At 39.5% G+C, this 26,315-nt stretch overlaps 1 protein-coding gene across 2 annotated transcripts in view; it reads left to right on the top strand.

The window, feature by feature from the left end:
- The window catches only part of PTP4A3 (protein tyrosine phosphatase 4A3), a 213,327-nt gene that overhangs the window by 10,602 nt on the left and 176,410 nt on the right, over positions 1-26,315 (top strand). Inside the window, exon 1 of one of the 2 annotated variants that reach the window (XM_074264619.1) lies at positions 16,354-16,405. The exons of the other annotated variant lie outside the window; for it this stretch is intronic. The gene's annotated coding sequence lies outside the window, so the exon portion shown is untranslated. Of the gene's footprint in view, positions 1-16,353; positions 16,406-26,315 lie in introns of those variants that run through there. 2 annotated transcript variants of the gene reach the window in all.

Raw genomic sequence — 26,315 nt, 5'->3', positions numbered from 1 at the left:
TAACAGATTCTGACCTTGTATGTTTCCTTTCTCTTTGCCCAAGACTACAGTTATTAAGTGTGAAAGCTAGGACTCATAATCAGTTTATAACTATAATGCTGAAGGATCCTGGAGATAAAAATGAGCAGAAGACATCACTAAGAACTGTGAAGAAATGTTGTGGATCAAGAATTATCCCAGGAGAATACCTAGAAGTAGAGACATAAGTGACATCACAATTATTAGAGAGCCTAGAGTTAAAAAAATGATTTGTTCCCAAGGGCTACAGGAGTACCTAGAATAAATGATTAAGGAGATAATAAATAAAATGAAAGTTATGGAGGAAGACTTGGAAGGAGAATTAACACCTTAGTGTAAAAGGTGGTAAATTTTATCCAACAAGCAGACTCTCTACAGATTAGAATGGACCAAAAATAAATAAAAAATTCCTTGAGATGACAAGAAGTATTAAAACAAAATCAAAAGATTGAAAACACAGATAAAAATGTAAAATATTTCCTATCTAAATCAATTGACCTGGAAAGTAGATGAAGGAATAATAATCTTAAGAATCGTTAGATACCTTAGAACCATAAAAACTGTGATCAGTTACATTATGATGTTTCATTTTCCTAACTTTGGGCTTTTGTTTCTTTGTCTACATAATGAAGAAGTTGAACCTGATGAATTTTTAAAAATGGAATTCATAAAGCATCTTTTGTTTTAGAAGTGCTTTACATAAAATGTTTTATTTGATTCTGACAATGACCCCATAAAGTAGACAATGTGCAGGTATTCTTGTCACTCTTTACAGATCAAGAAATTGAGGCACGGAAAGGGGAAACGATTTGCCTGACATTCATATGGATAGCAGTTATTACCGGTGAAGACCCTAACCTCCTCTGTGCCATCTCATCCTGTACTCTTCCCTAAATCCTCTATTGAAGATTAAATCAATCAATCAATAGATTTTCCTTTCTAGGGCAACTTCAATCTACTCTCTACATATCTTGTATATAATGATTTATGGACAGCTAGGTGCTAGGCATTCTAACAGGTGCCAGGAATTTAAGGACAGGATTGACTCCTTCAACAGCTTACATTTTATAAAGGAGATAGCAGGTATATAACATGTGTAGGCAGAATAAATCCGTAATTTTGTCAAAAGATGCCAGCAGCTGGGAGATCTTTGCCAGTCTCCTAAGAGAGAGCATTTAAACAGAGCTCACAATCCCCTGTAGGTTCCCGAGTCAGCCCCACTTCCCATTCCCCCATCACACTCATGGCCTCTCTTGGGGCTCCAGTGAACGGCTTCAGTTCTAAGAGAGGGGATGCTTTTATTGATTCCTCATTCAGGCCTGCCCTGGTTCTATCCACTGTAAAGAGAGACATTTCGAACTCTCCAGTACCCTTCAAGCTATGAACTTCCTGGATTTATTAGGAATTGTTCTTACCTCTGGAAAAAGAATGGGGAAATTTGTTGTATCTCTAATTCTTGGGATGATCTTGGACTAGCTCCCTTGGTCTCAGTTTCTTCTTTTGTAAAATGAGGTGTTGAATTATGGAATATTGAGGTTTGTTCCAGTATCTAATGGGCTCCACAGTTAACTGGAATGCAGGTATAAGGACGAGCACCTTCACGGACATTCCCAGGTTTGCTCTGAGCCGTCATTCTAGCCCAACCCAGGGTACTAAGAACCTTTGGAGGCAAGGCCACGATCATCTTCTCTGATCAGGGTCTTACAAGTTAGAAATATGCCTAACCAGCCCCCCTCCTAGGTGGGTAATCCAAGAATTTCACCAGGAATTTGGTGAGTGGCAAGAGCTTTGGGAAATGGAATGTAGTTAAATCAGTCTTCTCTGTCTCAGTCTCTGTCTCTGTCTCTCTGTCTCTCTGTCTCTCTGTCTCTGTCTCTCTCCCCTACCTCTTTTTTCTTCCCTTTTCTCTCTCTCCCCCTTTTCTCATTTTCTCTTCTTTCCTCTTTACTTATCTTTCTCCTTCTTTCTTATTCTCCCCCTCTCCCTTTTCCCTTCTCTTATTTTCACTTTTCTCTCTTCTCTTCCTTTGCTTTCTTTTTCTTTCTTTCTCCTTTCCCTCTCTTTTCTCCTCATTTTTCTTCTTCTCCTCTTCTTTTTCCTCTTCTTTCTTCTCTCCCCCTTCTTTCCTCTTTTTCTCTCCCTCTTTTCTTCTCTGTCTTAGCTCTTATCTTTCTCCTTTCTGTCTTCTCTCCCTCTCTTCTCTCTTCCACCTCTCTCCTTTTTTTCCTTCCCTTCTTTCCTTTCTTTTCATTTCTTCTTCTTCTTTTTCTTCTTTGTTACTCCTTTCTCTCTCTTCTCTCCTTTTTATTCTCTACCTTCTTTCTCTCCCCCTCTTCCCCATTCCTTTTCTTCTCCTTCCTCTTTATGTCTCTCTCTGCCTCTCATTCTGTTCTCTTTCTGTCTGTTTCTCTGTCTTTGTCTCTCTCCTTTCCTTCTTTTCTCATCTTTCTCATTTCTCTCTCCTTTCTATCTCCTCTCCCTTTCCTCTCTCTCTTCTTCTTTCCTCTTGCCCTTTCTCTTTCCTTATCATCTCTTTCTAATTTCCCTCCCTCACTGCCTGTCCTCTCTGCCTTTCCCTCCCCCTCTCCCTCCTTTTTTCCTCTTCTCTCTCTTTCTCTCCTTCCTTCCCTCCCTTCTTCCTTCCTCCCTCTCTCTTTCTGTCTCTTCTCTGTCTCTCTGTCTCTCTCTCTCTGTCTCTCTGTCTCTGTCTCTGTCTCTGTCTGTCTGTCTCTCTCTCTCTCTCTCTCTCTCTGTCTGTCTGTCTTGGTGTCTCTCTCTGTCTCTCTGTCTCTTTGTCTCCCTCTATCCCTCTGTCCCTCCCTCCTTCCCCTCCTCTCTCTGTCTCTTTCTCTTTGTTTTTGTATCTCTGTCTCTCTTTCTTTGTCTGTCTCTTTCCCTGTCTCTCTCTGTCTCTGTCTCTTTCTCTCCTTCCTTCCCTCCCTTCTTCCCCCCCCCCCTCTCTCTTTCTGTCTCTTCTCTCTCTTTCCCTCCCTGTATCTCTCTCTTTTTGTCTCTTTCTGTTTTTCTGTGTCTCTCTCTGTGTTTCTCTGTCTCTGTCTCTCTGTCTCCCTCTCTCCCTCCCTCCCTCCCTTTCTCCTTCCCCTCCTCTCTCTGTGTCTCTCTTTCTTTCTCTTTGTTTCTCTGTGCCTGTTTCTCTATCTCTTGCTCTTTGTCTCTCTCTCTCTCTCTCTGACTCTGTCTCTCTTTCCTCTCTCTCCTCTTTCTCTATCTCTCTTTGTTTCTCTCTGTCTCTCTGTCTCACTGTCTCTCTTTCTCTTTTCTATCTTCTCTCCATTTCCTCTCTCTCTTCTCCCCTCTTCTCTTTCCTTCTCATCTCTTTCCTCTCTCTCCCTCTTCCTTCTCCCTTGTCCTCTTTTCTCCTCTATCTCTCCTTTCTATCTCCTCTCCCTTTCCCCTCTCTTCTCTATCCCCTTCTTTTTCCTTTGTATCTCTCTTTTCTTTCCCTCTCCTCCCTCCCCTTTCCCTCACCTTGGGACCTCATCCAAGGCCTTGCCAAGCTGTTTGAGCTGCCTCGCTGCAAGCTTGTGTGTAGGAGGGAGAGCCTCCAATGAGTTTCTCTCTCAATGAGATGAAGAGGAGGTACCTAGGGACCTTAGGAGATAGAACATTGATTCAACTATTTGAAGGACCCTCATGTCAAAGAGGGATCGTGCTTGTTTGCTTGGCTCCAGTGGGTAAAAGTAGGAATGACAGGTGCAAGTTGCCAAGAAGTTGATTTAGGCCTCTTGTGAGGGGAAGCTTTCTGATAATTAGAGCTACAGAAATGTCAAAGGCTGCTCTGGGACATTGTCAGTGCTTTTTCTCTAGAGCAGGAATTCTTTACTTGGCATCTGTGAACACATTAAAAAAGCCATATATAGGATAACTTTTTTTTAGTTTATTTGTTTTCCTTGACAACCCTACATATTTGATTATATATATATTTAAAAGCAATATTCCAAGAAAGGGTCCATACATAGGTGGTACTGGACTGCTACAGGTACACACACACACACACACACACACACACACACACACACACACACACATCGATGCTCCATACCTGGGTTTGAAAGGAAGCGCCATTATTTCCCATCTCCTGTTTTTGTAAAAATCATTCTCATTACCTCCGTGGCCAGTGGGTCTTACCCTTACTTCAGGAGAATACTAAATTGTTAGGGATATTTTAGCAGGACTTCTCAGTAGATGGTTTCTGAGGTCCTTTCCATGTCTGAAATTCTGTGGTTCTATTTTGGAATGTAGAACATAAAATATTAGAGCTGGCAGGGTCTATAATAGAGCCTAGAATATTGCAGCTGGAACAGCTCTTAGAGGAGAGAATATTAAGAGCTGTTAGGGACCTTAAAATAGAGAACCTAGAGTGTTTGAACCTAAAAACTGGAGGACAAGGGCTCCAAAGGGACCTCTGAGATGCTGCTAGTCTAATTCCTTTATTTTATAGGAATCTGAGATCTTGCGAGCAGAAGGCATTGGGACATTGATGTTGCTGGGTGAGGGCTGGAGCTGATCTCAGCTCTGGGTTTTCTGGCTCTGCGTGTCCAGGGCTCATTTGTGCCTGGGCTGGCTGCCTCACCGAGGTCAGGGCTGAGTTCCCATGCAGGTCACCTTGGAGTGGTGACAGGGAGTCTGCCCATCAACCTGCCAGGAGACAGATCTGGGACCCAGAATAGAAACACATTTCTGTCCCTCCTTGAGAGATGACTATTGCCGCACTCTGTCTTAGGCATTAGCCTGGCCCGTGGGGATTCTTGCCTGTTTTCTTTTCTCCTTGTTTATAATAATAGAAGCTCACATTTCTGCTGTGCTTTAAGGATCCTAAAATGTTCTCCTAGAATACCTTGGCAAGGTAGGCATTGCAGATAGAAGTGCTTCCAGTTTACACATAGAAACTAAGGCTCAGAGAGACTGCTGCTCTGGAAAGGGTCTCACACAATATTTGAATTCAAGGTCTCCTGAGTTTTCTGCCTCTGAATTTTCTGTAGTTCTTTTCCAACAATAACACCGTATCTTTCCTTTTCCCCCTATTTTAAAAATTAAAGCTTTTTATCTTCCTTTTAAAATGTTTATTATTATTATTATTATAGCTTTTTAGGTACAAAACATATACATGGGTAATTTTTCAACATTGACCCTTGCAAAATCTTCTGTTCCAACTTTTCCCTTCCTTCCTCCCACCCCTTCCCATAGATGGCAGGTAGTCCAATACATGTTAAATAAGTATATATTAAATCCAATATATGTATAATTGTATATCTTGCTGCAGAAGAAAAAAATGGATCTAGAAAGAAAGAAAAAAAAACCTAAGAAGGAAAAACAAAAATGTAAGTAAATAATAACAGAAAGAGTGGAAATGCTATGTTGTGATCCACACTCATTTCCCATAGTTCTCTCTCTGAGTGTAGCTGATTCTCTTCATACTGAACAATTAGAACTGGTTTGAATCATCTCATTGTTGAAGAGAGCTACTACGTCCATCAGAATTGATCATCATATAATTTTGTTGTTGCCATGTATAACGATCTGGTTCTGCTCATTTCACTCAGCATCAGTTCATGCAAGTCTCTCCAGGCCTCTCTGAAATCATCCTGCTGATCATTTCTTATAGAAAAATAATATTCCATAGTATTCATATACCACAACTTATTCAGCCATTTTCCAGCTAATGGGAATCCACTCAGTTTCGAGTTTCTAGCCACTACAAAAAGGGCTGCCACATTTTTGCATATGTGGGTCCCTTTCCCTTTAAGCTCTCTTTGGGATATAAGCCCAGTAGTAACACTGCTGGATCAAAGGGTATGCACATTTTGATAACTTTTTGGTCATAATTCCAGATTGCTCTCCAGAATGGTTGGATCCGTTCACAACTCCACCAACAATGCATCAGTGTCCCAGTTTCCCCACATCTCTCCAACATCCTTCATTTTCTTTTCCTGTCATCTTAGCCAATCTAACAGGTGTGTTGTGGTATCTCAGAGTTGTTTTAGTTTGTATTTCTCTGCTCAATAATGATTTGGAGCACCTTTTCATGTGGCTACAAATAGTTTCAATTTCTTCATCTGAAAATTGTCTGTTCATAACCTTTGACCATTTATCAATTGGAGAATGGCTTGATTTCTTATAAATTTGCAGCAATTCTCTATATAATTTGGAAATGAGGCCTTTATCAGAATCTTTAAATGTTGGAGGGGATGTAGGAAAACTGTGACACTGATTAATATAAACCCTTTGATCCAGTATATATATGCAAAACATGTTAAAAATATATGTTAAATCCAATATATCTGTAAAAACATTTTTGCATATACCATATCTTTCTAAAAGAATGCATTTAGTGGTTCCTGAGGACCTAGCTCAGTATTAGGTACCATGGGGGTACAGAAGGAGAATTCAGATTTTTTGGGAGGCAATTGGGGTTAAATGACGTTCCCAGGATCACACAGCTAGTAAGTGTCTGAAGCTGGATTTAAACTTGGGTCCTCCTGACTCCAGAGCTGGTGTTCAATCTACTGCATCATCTAGTTGCCCCTGAGAGTCCAGTTTTATAAATAGAGTCTACTGTGTTTAAGTATCATTAAAACTGAAGATACCAAGTTGGAAACCAACACGGCTTCAGCCCTCACATCGCTTACAATCTAGTAGGAAGTGATTCATAGAGGCAAATTATTATTACTACTGGATATGTTAACATAATGAAGTACAGAGATACTCTTTTTGTCAAAGAAAAGTATGAATACCAATCCTATATTCCAATAAAATCTGCCAGAAATAATTTTATTCAATTTAATATTGATCTAATATCCAAAATATTTCTAGCTTGGATAGAGAGCAGTCTTTTGACATGAATTATCTGCCCCAAGAAGATTTCAGGTAACGTGGAAATTTTGAACAAGAACATGATAGATTCTAGGTTAATGATCCTCCGGGATCATTCTCTTTGAGGTATCAATGTGGTACCTGTCAGAGATCTATATTCAGAATCTCATGGAATAAGAGGTTGAGATGATGCCTTTATTTCACTTCCTTTTGGAACAGGAAAGAATGATTTTGTCCACATTAGAGTCATTACCCTTAATCTTTGCCTTAAGAAAGGCCTTTTTATCCTTTGTCTATCTCCACCGTGGCAGCAAGGTGGTAGAGTGTTTATAAAGTGCCAGGTGTGGAGACAGGAAGAACTATGTTTGAATCTGGCCCCAGACACTGTATGACATTGGCCAAGTCACTTAACCCTGTTTGCCTCAGTTTTCTTATCTGTAAAATGAGCTGGAGGAGGAAATAGAAAACTACTCCAATATCTTTGCCAAGATATTGTCTAAGGACATGGCCAAATAACATTATCATCAACAACTTTTCCAAGGGATTTTCTTGGGGAATCTGGGGAGACCTTTAGAGGAAATAGAATTTCTTGATATTTTTAGTTTTACCAAAAGGAGGCCTTAAAAATGCTTCTCTGATTTTTAGAATGAGTGTCCCACTAATAATACTAGTTTACCTTGTTATCATACTTTCCTCTGAGATGACCTTCTATTTACTCTACATATATCTTTTATGTAAAGTAGTTACTTGCAGTATTTTCCCCATTAGAATGTGAAGAGACCATGATTTTTGTCTTTCTTTATATAAGCTTAGCATTTAGCACAGTATTGGGTGCATAATAGGTGTTTAATAAGTGTTGAATGACTGATTTTACTAAATCTTTTCTATACTTCAGAAGTTGTTTGGATCCATCCATGATCATACCCCTCCCTTTGGTGTAGATCCTAATCCTGTCTATTCCATCTCAAAATATTATAAATTTAGAGCTCCAAGAGACCTTGAATCTAATCCCCTTATTTTCCAGATGAGGAAACTGAGGTCCAGAGAGACTGAGTGATTTGCATGGTTTCATGTAAGTACTTGAGTTCGTAAGTATTGAGATGAAATGGTCCTCCTGATGCTAAATCCAGGAGATTTTATCAGTCTGTCCTTCAAGAGAGTCCTGGGTGACTTTTTTCCTTATACATTAGGAGTATATATATCCACAGAGGTTCAAAGCCAAATCCTAGGTGACTTTGAGGAGTCTTCATAGAAACTTCTTTCTTCCTTTCTCCTATTTTTGTAAGGATTCTTCGTGTATGTATATAGATCATTCCATTGAAGACTTTATAGAGATAAGGAAGCAGGCATGTGAGTTGGAATTCATTGGCATTTTCTAGGTTGCCTTTTTTGGGGTGGAGGAGCAGAAGGAATGTTGTTTCTTGTTTTTCTATGCTTTGGGGAATCTTTCCTAATTTTAAGGGTGCTAATAGATGGGGTTGATAGGTGGTGCTATTGAGGTAGCTGGGTAAAAACCACCAGTCTTTGAGATAGGGGGAGCGGAGTTCAAATTCAGCCTCAGAGATTTACCTGCTGAGTGGCCTTGGGCAAGACACATAAACTATCTTAATCTCAGTTTCCTCATTTGTAAAATGAGATTAATAATAATAGCATTGAGACAGCTGGGTAAATTAGCCACAGATTGAGCACTGGTCTTCAAGATGGGGGAGCTGAATTCAAATTCAACCTCAGACATTAACTTGCTGGGTGGCCCTGAGCAAGACATATAACCTCTCTTAATTTCAATTTCCTCATTTTTAAAATGAGGTAGGAGATTACAAGCATCTATTTCTCTAAGTCGTGTGAGGATCAAGTAATTATTTATGTATGGTGCTTTGCAAACTTAAAAGCCTTTTATAAATGCTGGCTATGATTATTATCTCATTTGATCTTTAGATCAAAAGTACAGCTGAGCAGGCTCTGTATCCAGATGTTTTCCTCAAAGGCAAATTTCTCATCTTATGATTTCCTATGTATTATTTTCTTTCTTTTACATTCTAGTTACTGGAACTATCCATTTTATAATTGGCTTCCCAGATTACCATATCGTCCCAAAGTAAAAATCAGGTAGTGAGTTCCTTGTCACTGGAGGTCCTTGCCACTGAATGTGGCAATGCCATATTACCACTGTGCAGGCATTTGTAGGGAAGGATTCCTGTTCATATTCAGGAAGAAAGTAGAATAAAAGATGCTTTGAAGTCCTAAGAAAATGGCTTAAAGGGAAAAAAAGAGCTGGGGAAATATTGGAATACAGTATCTGGGCTGGAATAATGCTAAGGAGGATGAGGTAAAATCGAGAAGAAAAGCTGAAAAACTTGTCAGGAACTGTCTCACGATTGGACCAGAGAGTCTTTGAGAGTAAGTGAACATCATACCTCTTTCCTGTGCCTTTTCCCTCAGCTCTGCCTTCTGCAAACCTTTTTCCACAATGGCTTTTGGTCCATGAGTTTACCTGTTCTGCTTCTATTTTGCAAAGATTGATTCCCATCTCCCCTTTAATCCCCCCTTGAGAGACACTCAGAATTGCAGGTAATTGAAAAGCATCAGATTATTTGCTAGGCCATGTTTCAGCTCTGATACTTCTGACAGTGATTGGGGGATGTATTAGAGCAAACAGGACACCAGCCAAATGCCTTTTTACCTGGGGACCTCAGTTTCCTCATCTGTACAAGGGGGATATACTGCCTGAAATGCCTCAAGTTGTTGTGAGTGGAACCTTTGGAAGCTGACGCCCCCCAGAGAGGTGGGTAGACCAGAGATGGTGTCAGGGGAACCCAGTGTCCTGTTGTTATCAAGTTTTCCTGAGCTGTTGCTCCCTGCTGGCTCCCCTCACTTTTTGTGCACCTAGTGATGACAGATTCTTTGCGGGACTAGCAGCAGCTTCACTGGGCCATTTGACAAGCTGCAAAACAATGATAGATGTTCAGAGAATTCATGACTCTCCAGGAAACAGCATCAGGAGCAACCATCTATCATATATGCACACAGTGTCTTGTGTATCCATGGGCTCTTACCTGGTCTACTGCCTGGCTTTTCCTCCCATTGCCCTGCCAGCTTATGCTCCCAGGTGTATGACTGTGGCCTTCCCCCATGAGGGACCATTCCCTTCCCTTTACTCCCCTATAGGGGTCTCTGCTACTCACGGTCACATGCCTATAGCCTTGTACCCCCTGTCAGTGCCAGCCTTGACCAGCGCAGCAAACATACATCCTTATCATCACTGTACATCATTACAATTGCTATTAAGAGCAACTCCCATTTTTTACATCAATTTTATCAATATTTATATCAATTTCATCAATATTTATATCAATTTTATCAATATATATAATTTTTGTCAATGGTTACATCAATTTTATCAATGTTTATATATCAATTTAATCAATATTTGTATATAAATTTTATCATATCCTTGTCAATTTTATCAATTTTATATCAATTTAATCAATATTTATATATCAATTTTATCAATATGCATCAAATTTATCAATATTTATATCAATTTTTATCAATTTATATCAATTTTAAAGGGTACAAATAATTACTGTCCTTACAGCACCCTTAGACTAAGTTCAGCCCTCTTTGCACTGCACTCCATCGCTACCTGAATCAACAGAGGGATAGAGAGGGATACAGTGTGGCCAAAGCAGGGAACTGACCATGGCTGTAGTCCAAAAGGCATGGCTGCTTTGGGGAAAGGGCTGAGAAATAATAAACAATACCAGCTCACTTGCATGGCGCTTTATAGTTCTGGTTAGCTTCCCGGATGTTCAAAACAACCCTGGGAGAGTGATAGCATAACCATTATCATTGCTTTTTTAATGATGAGGAAATTCTAGGCCTTGGAGGAATGGAGTAATTTGTGAAAGCTCACACAGAGCCCTTAGGGCCTTCTGCAGGTCTTCTCTTTCAGTGTGTGCAGCTTTCTTCAGTCTTCCTCTTGTAATTATGTCTAGTACCACTGACTTGCACATATTATATATTCAATCAGTCTTGCTTTGATTAATGTTTGTTTTTAAATGAGTGATCAAAAGCTCTCTCTCAGCTTTTCCCACAATCAGCATGGATCATCCAATCCATAGTTTTGATGTTTTTTATTTTTAAGAATCTTAAATAAAAGTTCTAAAACATATGTTGTGGAGCCTCAGGGCAATTTAATAAACTTACTCATAGAATTCTGCAATTATTTTCTGTGGTAGATACCATCAGGGGACTTTTAGCACGAACCTCTTGGGCCATCGCCCCAAACAAACTAAAACCTAGAACTCCTGAGGTAACTACTGAAGCATTATGATTCCCACTTTTACAAAGGAGGAAACTGAGTCTCCAAAGTTTTAAGTGTCCCTGGCTCATTTCTCTCCCCACTCTATTCCATCCTGTGCATAGCTGTCAAATTGATCTGCTCAAAGCACAAGCCTGACCATTTGACCTTGTGGTGCCCCTTCTCCACATTCACCTAATTCCTTTGACTCGATATAAGGCAGGAAAGTACCCCGGGTATGGAGTGGGAGAGCTGAGTTCAAATGCTACCGTGGGTATTTATCAGCCATAGAACAAATCATTAAGCTTTTCTTCTGTGAGAATAATATAACCTCCTTCCAGGGCTGTTGTGACAATAGAACTAGATGGTATTTGTGAAGTGTGCTTTGTAAGCCTTAAAATACTATAGGAAGGCTGATTATTAAGATTATAAACAGGATCAAATATAAGATCCTCTGTTTGGCCTTTGAAGCCCTTTATAACGTATCTCCTTTCTACCCATCTAGTCTTCTTACACTTTATTCCTCTTTACCTATTTTTATTTGTATTTTTAAAAATTATTTTTAAATTAAACATTTTAAATTTATTTTTAAAAAATTAATCTAATAAAAACTTTTTTATTTTCAAAATGGATAATTTTCAACATTTTCTTTACCTAATTTTTGATCAAATAACACTCTGATTTTTTTCATTTTCTTTTATGGTATATTTACAGTACCTTGTTGTAAAGTTTGGGTTAAGCGGTTGGTCATAGGCTCTGTGTCATCTGCAGCTTTCATAAAGATTTCCAAAAAATTCCTTTTTTATTTCTTATGCTGATCCATAATAGATATATTGAAATCACAATGGGAAAATCTGCTGTGTGGAATGGATAACTGTAGTTGTTTGTATGTTATTTCTCCGTCATAGATTGTGAATTCTTTGAGAGAAGGAACTATTTTTTGTTTCCCCCCCCTCTTTAAAAACAAACAAAAACAAAACAAAACATCCCCAGTGTTTAGCATAATGCCATAGTAGGAACTTAAAGAATGCTAATTAACTGACCGATTGAAAGGCTCTCATGGAAGAGGGAGAAAATTTCAATGTGGTTCCCCAGGACAGAACTAGAACTTAATGAGATTGATCTTAGATCATTGAATAAAATTTCCTAACTGTGAGATTTGTAATAGCATGACATGGGGTTCCTTGTAAGTTAATAAATAGGCTTCCTGTCCCTAGAGATATTCAGGTGAGGGGGGCAGCATCTTTCAGGTGGATTCAGAGTCATCTAAGATCTGGTTTGAATCTTGTTTTTGATCTATCTAACTTTTTTGAGGAGGAAACTTGCTAATTAATGAATAGAAATAATAAATTTGAAATCTGAAGGCCCGAGTTCAAATTGTAGGGTATATTTGGACTCAGAGAAGTTCTAGGCGCAAATCTCCTGGACTGTTTACTGTCCATGATATAAGGAGTTAAGTCATTTCATCTCACTGACACTCCAATTCCTCATCTCCAAAATGAGACTAATAATAGCCTTTCAGGGCAGTTTGTAGAGCCAAAAGAAAGTCTATAAGATGCTTTGTAAACTTTAAAGTGCTTTAGAAAGTCAGCTCTTATTATTACATTGTATTCAAAGTGCTTTTCTTCCATAAAATACTATATAAATGTCAAATAGTATCCAGAAAAAATGAGAGAGCTCTTACTGTTTTAGCAATTAAATTGATTTCATGGAGAATTCATTGGCTTCTGTAAGGGGTTAGAGGCAGGCCTCTTCCCTGTGGAGCACTGGGTGTCCTGGAAATGGGAGCCCCTATCTGTCCTGTGGCCTTGGCCCTCCTGTTGTGAGCTGGGTCAGGTCATCAGCTGGGAAAAGCCCGAGTCTAGGCCTCCTGAGTAATTCCCAGCTGCCCCTGAGAAGCTTCTAAAATAAATGCTTTGTTTGAGGAAGGGCTGCCAAATATTTCAGGGTCTGAACTTCCAGATGCTCTTTTCACCCCATTGGGGGGGAGTATAGAAGGGAGAAGGAACTTTAGCAGGGGGGCTGAAGATTTGAGGGGGAAGGGTATTGTGGTTTATTTTACAAAAATAGGAGTGTGTTTATGTGAAACTCAGGCTGGGTTTGGAAAACATTTCTTTTTAAAGGTAGATCTTTGTGACTTAAGGTTTCAGATTTCAGAGAGGTAGGGAGGTTATTGAAAGTGTCACTTTAAAAATATTTCTTATCAAAAGGCTAAAACACAGGGAATTGATCTCTGATAGATCCTAGGATGTCTAAACTGGAAGACCCCTTGAAATCTCTGTTAATGACTCCCAGTGTGTATATCCAGAACTATTATCTCTCCTGAGCCCCTTTCCTACATTAACAACTGTCTATTGGTCATTTTTACTTGATTGTCTCCTCCGCATCTTAATCTCAGCCTGTCCAAAATGGAACCCATTAAATTTCCCCTCTAAACACATCATCCCCCAACTTTTCCATTTCTCAGGAGGGCACCATTCTTTGTGACCTTGGAATCAACCTTGACTCTTTGGTTGCCACATCTTGTAGTATCTCTCCTCTACAAAGTCACCGTCTCCTTTTCTCTTCACTCTTAAAGCCATTTCTGTAGTTCAGGTTTTTATCACGTCTTCTTTGAACAATTAAAATAGCCTCTTAATTGGGCTCCCTGTTTCTTGAATTTTCCTTCTCTATTCTGTGGCCACACAGTAGTCAAGTTGGTAGCCTTATTATACATATTTAAACATGTTATCCTCTTCTCAGAAATCTTCAGTTTCTTCTTATTGTTTTTAAAATAAAATATTTTTCCAATTTTATTTCATGCATTCACTATATTAACCTTTTACATGATATCTGACACCTAGTAGATATTTAATAAATAATTGCTAACTTGCCCTTGTCTTGACCAAAGTGGCCTGCTAGCTGTTCCTTGTGCATCCATGTGGTATCTCTCTTTGGGGTTCTCTCTTCCTCCCCTCCCTGCATACAGACTTAGGTTTCCTGTAGGACAAATACCTCAGACTCAGGCTAATTCTGTTACTTTTAAAACTGTAGTTTATAAGCCCCTATTATTGTATTTACCTTTAACAGTCAGTCATTTGACTTAGCTTAAAAAGCAAAGACATTTATTTATTGAAATTTATTTACTGAAATTATTTACTGAAATGGCATAGTATTAGTAGTAATAACAAAAGCTTCCTTCCTCAAATCTGACATAGATTCCCACAAAAAATGTCAGTCAGACATTTCTTTGTTCTGGATACTCTATCTCCCTTAATTTAGACTTTTTTGGTGGTTGTTATAATGTTTGTTCATATTGAGTTTACTTTCAGTCCACAAAAACTCTCCACTCTGTCAAAGGAACTAGTTTCTTGTCATATTGCATTTGTGAATATGATTTTTCAATTAAAATATTTTTGAGTGAAATAAATTTTTTGAACCCAAGTATAATATTTATATTTATCTCTTATAATTCATCTTATTAACTTTGGCTCCACATGAAGAAAAATAGGATATTGGATACTGTTCAGTGTTTTATAATCTTTCATAGCTCTGTATTATCTGCAGGTATGATAAGCATCTATGTACATTTTTATCCAACTCATGCTAAAATTGTTCAGTGTCATAGGACCAAGCCTAGATCCCCAAGCTAAGTTAACCTCAAACCATTAATGACTCTTTGGGTCTCACCATTTAATCAACTTTAAAAAAAGCTTTTTATTTTCAAAATATATGCATGGATAATTTTCAACATTCACCCCTGCAAAACCTTGTGTTACATATTTTTCCCTTCATTCCCTTAGACAGCAAGTAATCCAATATATGTTAAACATGTGCATTTCTTCTATACATATTTCCATAAATGTCTTGCTGAATGAGAAAAATCAGATCCAAAAGGGAAAAAAAATGAAAGAAAACAAAATGCAAGCAAACAACAACAAAAAGTGAAAATATTATGTTGTGATCCACACTCAGTTCCCATAGTCCTCTCTCTAACCAACTCTTTATAACTCCCTAATTGTACTATTGTAGAGGTCCCATCACTTTCTTTCCATAATAATAGCTCCTAAAATTTTATCAAATGCTTTTCTCGATAAAATTTTGGTAAACTATTTCTCATAGCCTACCTGGGATCAGCCAGTCCAGTTGCTGAAGCAAAAAGAGAAGCCATGTAGCGTCTTATGATTTAGCTGTGGTGGTACAGTGGATAGAGTGTCAGGCTTGGAGTCAGAAAGAGTCATCTTCCTGAGTTTAAATACAGCTTTATTAGCTGGGTGACTTAGGTCATTTAACTTTGCCACAATTTTTAATCTGGAAAATAAGCTGAAGAATGTGTAAGAAAACCCGAAACAGGATCATGAAGAGTTGGACATGACTGAAATGATTAAACTAAACAGAAAAGCTTGATGAATAATTCCATATTGACTCATGTCACTTTTGTAGGTGTTCACTAACTGGTCCTTTAAAAAGGAACTGAATATATTTTACAGCCTTTCCCCTTCCCTCCTTGTAAAAAAAATATTTAGGACATTAGTCCTTTCTGCGTTCCATTTATCTCTCTGTGTTCCAGGATTTTTTAGAGATCATTGGCAATGAATAGAGCAGCAGTGACTACCACTTTCAGTATCTTTCAGTATCCAAGAATTTAGTTCATTCAAGTACTTAAGCCACTGCTGGGATGCTCTCCTTCCTCATCCTCTGTTTTTAGAAATCTTGTCTTCAGGGCATAAATTAGGTGACTTCCTCTATGATTGGCGCTTTCTCCCTCCTGATTTTTCTTGTACTGCATTTGTGTGTGTGTGTGTGTGTGTGTGTGTGTGTGTGTGTGTGTGTGTGTGTGTGTATTTTAGGTGTGTGTGCATACAGTGTACCTCTCTTGATACAATATAAACACCTTGAAGTCAGAGAATTCAATTTTTGCCTTTGCATCTTCACTGCCTTCAGTATCATAGTGCCTTGCAAAGAATAGACATTTTAATAAATTTTTGTCGAACTGAATATCTTAGTTACCAACTTTATAACAGCCTTTTCCCCCTTCCTTGTATAGTTCAGTGGTCATTTTCAGAAAGAAGGTTAGTGGGGCTGCACAAGGCACCAAAACTGGATCACATCTCCAGGATGTTGAAGACGGGCTTACCGTTTGGGCAGTGGTTAGACTTGTTACCTGAGTGATTCCATTCTAGTGTAAGATTCTGTCACTCTGCCTGGTTCTGTTGCATTGCTCCTTTATTTCTTCCCTGTCTAGCATCCTAGGTGCTCTGCATCCCAAGCCAGGTAAGGTCTTAGGTCAGCCTGGTCCTAGGGCTCAGGGCAGACTCCTCCCAAAACTGTTCCTTCTCCAAATGGGTTATTCTGAGGGTTGGCTGGAATAAAGAACTTTTTCATGGGTCAGTTCATTCTTCTTAAATGGCAGTTTGTCAGGAGGGAGGGTAGAAGGGATTGGAGGAGGTTGGTGATCGAGGCTGGAGGGAGGAAAGATGGGAAGATTTTTTTTTTTTTTTTTTGCTTGGCAAGATGCGGGCTTAGGGAATGGAGTTAAAGGAGGTCAGTGAGTTTCCCGAGCCCCACCCATCCCTGCTCCAAGCATCAAGAACAAGCTGTCCTGGGCTGGAACGTATCATTACTGCAGACAGGCTCACCCTGAGGGCAGGGAAGGGTGGGTTTGGCTTAAGATCAGAGGTCCGATTTGGGCAAGGGGGGCTGTGCCCCAGCCTGAGCAGGCCTTGGGGGAGACCACGTCCTCTCATGGGGCCCCACTCAGGTCTGGCTTGACTCCCAACTGCTGTATCAACATTTTACCCCTGTTCTCTGGGACCTTGCTGTGTTGGCCATGGTAATAGAGAGATTGATTTCCAGATATTCTTTCTCAATTTAGGTGGGTCTTTTCAAGATTGGATATTTCTTGTGGATCTCTTGACACCAGAATTAGAAAATCTGGGATTAGAGCAGTGTATATGTGGGAGCATCAGTTTCCTCATCTGTAAAATGGGTATAATGAGGCTCCGAACTTTAGAAATGTAGAATATCAGAGTTGGAAGGGATCTTATGTTATAGAATATTAACTTCTGGAGCCAAAAGATTTTTAGCATGTGGTATGTAAGGGCTGAAGGAAAATATAGGATATCAGCAACCTAGGGGAAATTAGAGATCACGAAGTCTAAATCCCCTCTCTTCACTTAAAAAATTAGGAAATGAATAATAGATTTTTTATTTTTATTTTTATTATTTATTTTTTTTATGGCCATAGTGTAGTATGGAGCAGAGCCCAGGATTAGGATCCAGGTTTCATGACTTCCTGTGTCAGTCTCTATGAAACACCACTTGGTTGTTTTTCTGTTTAGATTATAGAAGCTCTATTATCTCCAGTTTATGGAAGGTCATTGTAGAGGGGATTTTCTTTTATTTATGGATTGGACTACACGGTCTCGAGGGTTCTTCTCATGTTCAAATTCTATGAAAGTACTGTCAGCATCATTGGTCTGTAGTCAGGGAAACACTGTAAAATAAAAAAGCATTAAAGAATGATAGACATGGGAAATTGTTAATTTCAGAGATTGAGGGTCTTAGAGTGTCTTTGGAAGGGGAGCTCACTTTTGCTGATTAACACGTGCCTTCCTGCTCCCTTCCTCTGCCCCCATTTTATGTTTAGTTCAGGATGCCCTAATTTAGCTCTCACAATCACCTCTGTCCTTGAAGAGCTTCCCACCCTCCTAACCTTTTTACCTTCAGTGGCTCTTGTCATTTTTCCTATGTATGTTTGCTTCTAGTTACCTATTGAATAAAGCATAAACTCATGATTTTGGTCTTTAGAGACTTCCCCAGTTTCACTTCAACCTATTCTTATGTCACATGATTTTTCTTTACATCTTCCAAGTGACCAAACTCAATTTATTAACTGTTTTCTATCCTCTGTTTTCACCTTTTTCTGTTCCATCTTACTTTTTCCTCACACAGCCTTCATAACTGAGAATGAGTCCTCTCCACCTCAGTTAAATTTAATTCAACAATAATTTTTCATTTACAACAGTTCCTTGCCTGTGGTAGATGCTCTGTGCTGGGAATACAATGTATTAAACACTCTCATCTCTTGGATTCTCTCGTTTTCTTTGGCTGGAGATGCTCTTATTCCATGCCTGGAATGCTGTCTTTCACTCTGACTGCTGATCTCACTGTCTTCTTTTAAGTCCCAATTAAAATCTCACCTTCTCCAATGCCTCTAAGTTCCAGTGCCTTCTTTCTGTTGATTATTTTCTATTTATTCTGTAAATATGTTGATTTACATAGATTTATTTGTATGTCATTCCCCTCCTTAAATTGGGGTGGGGCTACCTTTTGCCTCTTTCTGTACCCCCAGTCCTTAGCACAGTGTCTGGAATATACTAGGTGATTATTAAATATTTAATGAGATTTATTGAGAAAAATAAATTAGTCCTGGCCTGCAAGCAGCTTACATCTATTGGGAGTACATAATTTTTTAAAAGAAAAATAAGCAAATATAAGGCAATTTGAGGAGAATGAGAACACTAATAGGTGAGGGTGTCAGGAAAGGCTTCCTTTGGGAGGTGGCACCTGAATTGAATTGAACTTCTAGAATGGGATATTGGGGAAAATCCCTGGGAGCATATACTCTTTCCATTTCTCCTTTGCTTGGTCACAGCTGGTGATTGATTGGGTTGTTTGGTACTGTTTTATGAAAATTCTTCTAGCTTCTGGAATTCTATCAGTATTCATGAGAAACAACTTAGTCTAGTCAATTTTTTTCTTTTCTGTAAAGCCTATGAAAACAATTGAATATTAATCAATTTATTCCCCTTAAGAACATCTTTAGAAACAAGTTACCATTCTAGAGCAAATATTAAAGAAAATTCTCTCTTCCTAGACATTATGAAATGCCTTTTTTTTTTTTAAACCAGTTTTCACCTTCTCTACTTGGCATAAATTTATATTTACCTAAATCTAAATTAGGCTGGTATCTTCCCCATTAAAATTCTGAATTTGATGTAAGCCATTCCCCCATGCCCTTCGATCTCAATTCACAGAGTTTTTTATCTCATAAAATATTTTGCTTGTTCTCTCTGTGATTATTTATATGTCTCTTATTTTCATACAAGATTGGAAGTGTCATGGGGCAGGCCAGTATGTTATGTAAGCTTTGCATCTCCCCTAGTACCTAACAGGCTCAACAGAGGGTTTTGCTTAGTGGTCTTTGTTCATTCTGATATATTTGTCCACATAGTGAACATAATAATATAAATAAATATATAATATAAATAATATAAATTGCTTCTCTGGTCCAGAAATGGATATATACCAACAATTTCAGTTTCAGGTGCCAGATTTTAGAAAGGATAATTAATAAGCAGCACAACATGCAGAAAATAACTATCAGGCCATTAAAGAACCTTAAGATCATGCCATCTAAGCATATTGGTTTAAAAAAATTGGGAATAGTTAGGCTGCTAGAGAATAGATAGACTGCTTGAGAAAAGAGTGGCAAGGGATAGTTGTCTTTATGTACTTGAAGGGCCAAAATATGCATGAGACTTGTTCTGTTTGGTTTCAGGAGCAGAACTAGATGCAGTGGCTAGAACTGCAGAGAGACAAATTTAAGGTTGACTAAAGGGATGACTTACACAAAGTTGAAATAATAAAAACTGTCTAAAAGTGCAATGAGTTGTCTCTTGAGATCATAGGATCTGGAGGAAGAAGAGATTCCACAAGTCTAATTTTCTAACTCTTCTCATTTTATAGAGGAGCACAGTTGAGTCTTAAAGCATTTAAGTGACATTTCCCACATACCATGGTTTGACATATATATTAATGTACTCCCCTTCATTTCCACAACTCAATTAAATTCAACAAGCATTGACCATGTGTATACTACGCAAAGCATTGTACTGGGTGTTCAACGTACAAAATGGGTCCCTCTTCACTTAAAGTCTTCAAATAAAGGCTGGAGACCTCTTGGGTATGTTGTAGAGAAAATTACTACTTGGATATGGATTAGCGTGGAAAGCTTTAAGATGGACTTGAACTTTTCAAATCTTGAAATTCTATGATTTTAAAAAGCATTTATTTCCCTATTTGGTGACTTGGTTTCCTTTTTTGAAATGGAATGAGTGTTGGGACATTTGGACTAGATTGTTTTCTAAATTCCTTTTCAGCTCTCATATTCTATAGTTATCAATCAATTAAAAAGCATTTATTATATATTAAGGCACTGTAATAAGTGAGATACACACACAGAGGAGGGGGAGAGAGAGAGAGAGAGAGAGAGAGAGAGAGAGAGAGAGAGAGAGAGAGAGAGAGAGAGAGAGAGAGAGAGACAGAGACAGAGACAGAGACACAGAGAGAGAGAGAGAGAGAGAGAGAGAGAGAGAGAGAGAGAGAGACAGAGAGAGACAGAGAGAGACAGAGAGACACAGAGAGAGAGGGAGAGAGAGAGAGAGAGAGAGAGAGAGAGAGAGAGAGAGAGAGAGAGAGACAGAGACAGAGACAGAGACAGAGACACAGAGAGAGAGAGAGAGAGAGAGAGAGAGAGAGAGACAGAGAGAGAGAGACAGAGAGAGACAGAGAGACACAGAGAGAGAGGGAGAGAGAGAGAGAGAGAGAGAGAGAGAGAGAGAGAGAGAGAGAGAGAGAGAGAGAGAGAGACAGAGAGAAGGAGGGAGGGAGGGAGGGAGAGAGAGAAGAAGAAAGAGGAGGAGGAGGAAGAGGAGGAAGAGGAGGAGAGAGGGAGAGGGAGAAACAGACAGGAGAGAAAGTGAGTACTAGATATGTAGATATAGATTCAGAGGAGATTGGAGATAGTTTCAGAGCAGAAAGTATTGGTAATGCGGAGGACCAGGAAAGATCTCTTATAGAAGGTAGACCCTGGAAGGAATAAAAGGTAACCAAGAGCCAGAGGTGTGGCAGGAGAGCATCCCAAGAACAGGGGACAGCTGATATAAAAGCATGAAGATAGATTCTTTAAGATACAGAATGGGAGCCCTTCAGGTGAAATGTAGCTTAGTGCTACAGGTGAAACCGTGGATCTGCTTCACAAGCCCACCACAAGGCTGTGTAAATCTCATCACATTTCTGTGTTGCCATTTTGTTCTAGTTGTCGACTGACTTCATAGCTCTTAGTCTTCAGTAAACAGACTTTGCATGAGGCTCACTAGTCCCATAACCTCCTATTTCTCTCTTTCCCACTCCCAGCTTATTCCTCAAGTCTTTATAAGCTTCTGTTTTACTGCTTTACAATGAGAATTGTGAGCACTGTGCTAAGGTGTTGTATACAGAGCTAAACAAGACACTGTTCCTGTCTTTCTGGAATTTATAGTTTTAAGGGGGATCATAAGATATGTGGAGATTGTTGTTCAGTTATTTCACTTGAGTTCCATTTTTCATGACCCCATTTGGAGTTTTCTTGGCAAAGAGACTAGAATGGTTTGCCATTCCCTTCTCCAGTTCATTCCGGTAAATTTAGGGTCACACAACGAGTGGTGTCTGAGATAAGATTTGAGGTTTTCTGGACTCCAGGCCTGGAACTTTCTCCATTGTATCACCCAACTGCCTAAAAATGAAGAAGAGGGACAGAAAGCTCATCATCATCATCGTTATTATTGCTATTGTCATTGTTGTGGTTAAAGTTATCATCATTATGATCCACAGTAACACCTGGGATGAACAACTAAGTAGCACAGGGGATAGACTGCTGAGCCTGAAGTCAGAAGGACTTCTCTTTTTGTATTCAAACCTGATGCCAGACACTTCCCAGCTGGGTGACCCTGGGCAAGTCACTTAATCCTATTTTTTCAGTTTCTTTATCTGTAAAATGAGCTGAAGGAAATGGCAAACCACGCCTGGCTCTTTGCCATAATTGTAATAATAATAAAACAAACAAAAAAACATGAGCCTGGATGATAGCACACACCTCCCAGAATTGTGAGAACCATGGGGTTTTTTGAACAATGCTTAGCACAGTGTCTGGCACATAATAGGCATTACACAAATGCTTATTCCTTCCTCTTCCCTTTATGTGTATGGACATCTTAGGTCCAGTAGGACTGGAGTGTCAAGTGTACGAAGGAGAATGGGGTCAGATAAGGTTGGAAAGAAACCATAGGATGGAGGCTCTTGAATGTGAGTCTGAAAGGAGTTTGGACATTATCAGAAAGCCTTTAGAGGTTCTTTATTGGGAATAGCATGGGACCAGAACTGTGCATGAGGTTGACTTCTTCCCACTGTTCCTGGTGGACCAGAAGAGAGACTGGAAGCTCCAGGATCAGACTGGAGTAAGAGCCATTCATTGATCCTTGTGATTGTAGATGGGTCATCTAATGGCAAAGGAGCAGTCTGAAGCTTTAGACCTGGAAGGGACAGCTTGTCCCATCCCTTTTAGAGACCTCAAAGGTTGTGGGGTCTATAGAGATCTCAATTCTACAGAGCTCCCACATTATTCAGCTACAAAGCAGCACAACTGGTACATGGATCCAGGTCTTCTAACTCTGTCTTCCAAGAAAAAAATTTACAAAAAGGTCACTAGCTATATGATCTTTCCCCTTTCTGAACCTCTCTTTCCTCTTCTGTCAAACGGAGGGGTTGGGCTTCATGATCTCTAGGGCTCTCCCTGGCTGCGTCCCAGACTATTTCTAAGATTTTGTGTGGGTATCTCCCCCCCCCCCAGGAGAGGAACTTAGTTCAATTTGTCAGCAGCTGCTGCCCTTTTGAGGTCAGGTCTGTCCCAGTGGTTCCAGGAATCAGAGGTGGGAGCTCTGACTAGCTCTTCTCCCCTGCCCTGCTTTGGGCCTCCTCAAAACCCCACAGGACCTGCCCCTTTTACTGTCTCCCCTCCACCCCTCCCTTCAAAGCCCTGGGAATGGTTCACATGCTTCCTGGGAAACAGGCAGCCCAGGCTGGGGATGGGTAAGGAAATGCTTCCTGATACTCTGGCCTGACATTTTCCCTACCACCCATCCAGCTGCTCTCGAAGGGACTTACCTGGTTCCACCCTTTTCCTCCACCCTTCCTTGGAGAAGTCCCTCCAGCAAAGGGGCCTTCTACCTTCCTGGCATCCATGATCTGGATGCACTTGCTGTAGCTTGCCCAGCATTTCTGTCCCATTTCCCCTTCCCCCACTGCTCTTGAATCAGGGCCATGGCCAAGTTAAACATTTTTGCTTCTGTAATCTCTTCCCATCGTGGGTCACTTTCTCTGTCCCCTCCTCCTGCCTTTTTTGTTCTTCTTTGGCTTGTTGCCCAGCTAGCTTTCAGCTGTTGCATATTGAGCTTCCCAGTGCTGAGACCAGCTTTCTGGGTGCCACAGGTTGGCCCAGGTATGGTCTAGCTCCTTAGGGAGGGAAAGCTGTGAGTGAGGATGGGATGTGGGCTGGGGAGAGGTGGTCAGAAGTTTCCTGGGGGGGGAGGGTCTTAAAAATCATGGAATTTCATAGAATGGACCTCAGAGGCCGTCTAGTCCAATCTGCATCTCAGTAGCACCTTTCCTCTTTAGCAGTGCTGAGTGGTCATCTATCCTGTGCACGTTGACCTCAGGTGAGGGTAGAAAGCTCATTGTGCTGTGGGAGAGCTCTAAAGTTTAACAAGTTTTTTCTTAATTGAATCAAAGTCTACTTATTTATAATTTCTACCTATTGCTTCTAGTTCAGTTTCTCCTGGAGCTAAGTAGAACAAATCCAGACCTTTTTCCAAGTGGAATTACTTAAATTCTAGAGTTATAGGGTCATCTATCTATCTAGAGCCTTCTCTTCTCCTTCTTTCAACCATTTCTCATCTTGGGGGCTTTTATCATCCTGATTCCCTTCCTTACTCTCCTTCCTAAAATGTCATATCCAGAATTGAACATAGGACTAGATTTGGTTTGATCAGGGCCTAGTACTGACTGAGATAGTCATTTTTCATCTTCCTTTCTATTTTATTATTTTTTGTTTTAAACAAATTTTTATTGAGTTTTTAACATGATTATAATTTCAGCCGCCTGTAACATCCATCCTCTTTCCTCTTCTGGAGAATAATCCCTTAAAAAATGTTTTTTAAAGATACAAAAAAGAAATAAAATCAGTGACACTCACTTCTGATTTGGATACTCCCGTCCCACTTAAACTCCAACTTTTACCTTGTGGAAGCATTGTCCTCTACAATGTTTAGCTCGAGTGGTCATCCAGCCTCTCTTTATAGACCTCTTGTGATGGGGGACCCACTTTCTCCTTTTGGATGCCTCTCTTATTAGGAAGTTTCGGTTGGACTAAAATTTGCTTCTTTGTCATTTATGCTCACAGTTAGACAAAGCAAGTCTAACTCTTCCATATGAAAGGCCTTCAAAAACTTTGAGGATAAAAAATTACATCTTTTCTCCAAATTAAAAATCCCTCACGTCTGTACCTGACCCCTTCTGGCTTAGTCTGTAGGCTTCTCACCATCCTCAGTGGTCTGTTTCCAAGTGGGTGTTAGCTAATTCAAAGACGGCAGCCAAGAGTTGGATGTGTAGAAGGACAAGTGGTGGTATGGCCGTGTGAGAAATGGTTCCTGTTCATTGTTTGGGACTTCATTTTAGTTAGCTGTGTTTATCACCCAGGATTCTGTAAGAGTATGATATGAACTGTATTGCTAACATGAATTGTGTCTTAGCTGGAGGCTATATGGTGATGGAAAATCAAAGTGTATTTAAACCCCAGCTCTTTTACTTGCTATCTGTTTAACCTTAGGAAAGTCATTTATTCCCTCTGAGCCTCAATTTCCCTCATTTCTAAAATGGGGATAAAAGTCTTCGTATTGATAAAATCTTGATGAGGCTTGCATTTTGTGAATGTTGAGGTACTATTTAAATAAAAGAAAATGATTATTATCTTTGTATCTTACCCAAGACCAGGACAAAGCTAAGTTTGCATTTTCTCAAATCTGAGATCTCATTGATGAAAGGGTGTCCTCCATGGGATGGAAACCCATCCATGGGATGTCCACATCTTTCCGTAAATCCTCCACAGAGGATCTACCTAAGGTATTCGAGGGCAAGGAGCCAAGGAAAGGAACAAACCTTTTTGAGCACTTACTAAATGCCAGATACATGTGTGAAATTTGTCTACAAATATTATATTGGAGGCATTTCTCTTTTTAGTTTTCGTCTATACCAGTGTAATTTAAGAACAAAGCATCATGGATTTGGAACTGCAAGGGATCATAAAGATCATTGAGTCCACCCTCTCCCTCCTCCCCTTTTATAGAGGCCCATGGAGGTTAAGGGACTTATTTAGGGTCATGTAAGTCTGACTCCCAAGAGTATCCATTATCCTACATTTAGCACAGTGCTTGGCACATAATGAGTGCTTAATAAAAATTTGCTGACTATGTTGTCTAATTCAAACTGTTTTTTTATTCTTTGCTTCCATTAATGACTAGCCCACCTCCTTTTCCCATCTCTTACCTTCTATAATCTTTTACACAATAAAAGCCCTTTCATGTACAACTGTAAGATGAGGTTAAGAATATCTGTAGCACTTAACTCATAGACTTGTTGTGAGGCTATATGTGAATCCCTTGGCAGACTGCAAAGTGCTATATAAATGTCAATTGTTGTAATTATGCCATGTGTGCAAATCATGATAACGTGTCTCAGCTTGCTTAAAGGCACCCCATGATCTCCCATGGCAGCTCATTCATCTCTTGCCCAGCTATGGACTCTGCTTGTTGGCCATCACAGCACCTTTCCCTCCGTCCTGATGAATGATCTCATTCTTGACATCATCTTGGAAGGTAGTATAGTTTCATTTAGGAGTGTTGGTTTAGGAGTGGTAGATGTAAATCTTGCCTCACATACTTCAAAGCTGTATGACATTATGACATTCTGATATCACTTAACCTCTAGGTACCTCACTTTTCTTACCTATAAAATATTACCTGACATTTTTACCTGGATGTTTTATAGGCATCTAAAATGTCATAGTGGAACTTATTAGATCTTCCCTCTAATTATTTCTATCTAAACTTTTTCATTTCTTCTTTTTTTTCTATTTTAAATATTTTATTTTCCAAATTATGTGCAAAACAATTTTAACATTAATTTTTAAAATTCTGAGTTCCTAATTTTCCCTCTCCTTTCCTTTCCTTCCTCATTATTTAAAAAGCAAGGAATATATAGGTCATACGTGGAACTATATCATATAAAACCTATTTCCATATTAATTATG

Source organism: Sminthopsis crassicaudata, chromosome 1 (assembly GCF_048593235.1).
Source record: "Sminthopsis crassicaudata isolate SCR6 chromosome 1, ASM4859323v1, whole genome shotgun sequence".
NCBI classification, from domain to species: Eukaryota; Metazoa; Chordata; class Mammalia; order Dasyuromorphia; family Dasyuridae; genus Sminthopsis; species Sminthopsis crassicaudata.
The sequence above is the reverse complement of the archived record's forward strand: the minus strand, read 5'-3'. Positions and strand labels throughout refer to the sequence as shown.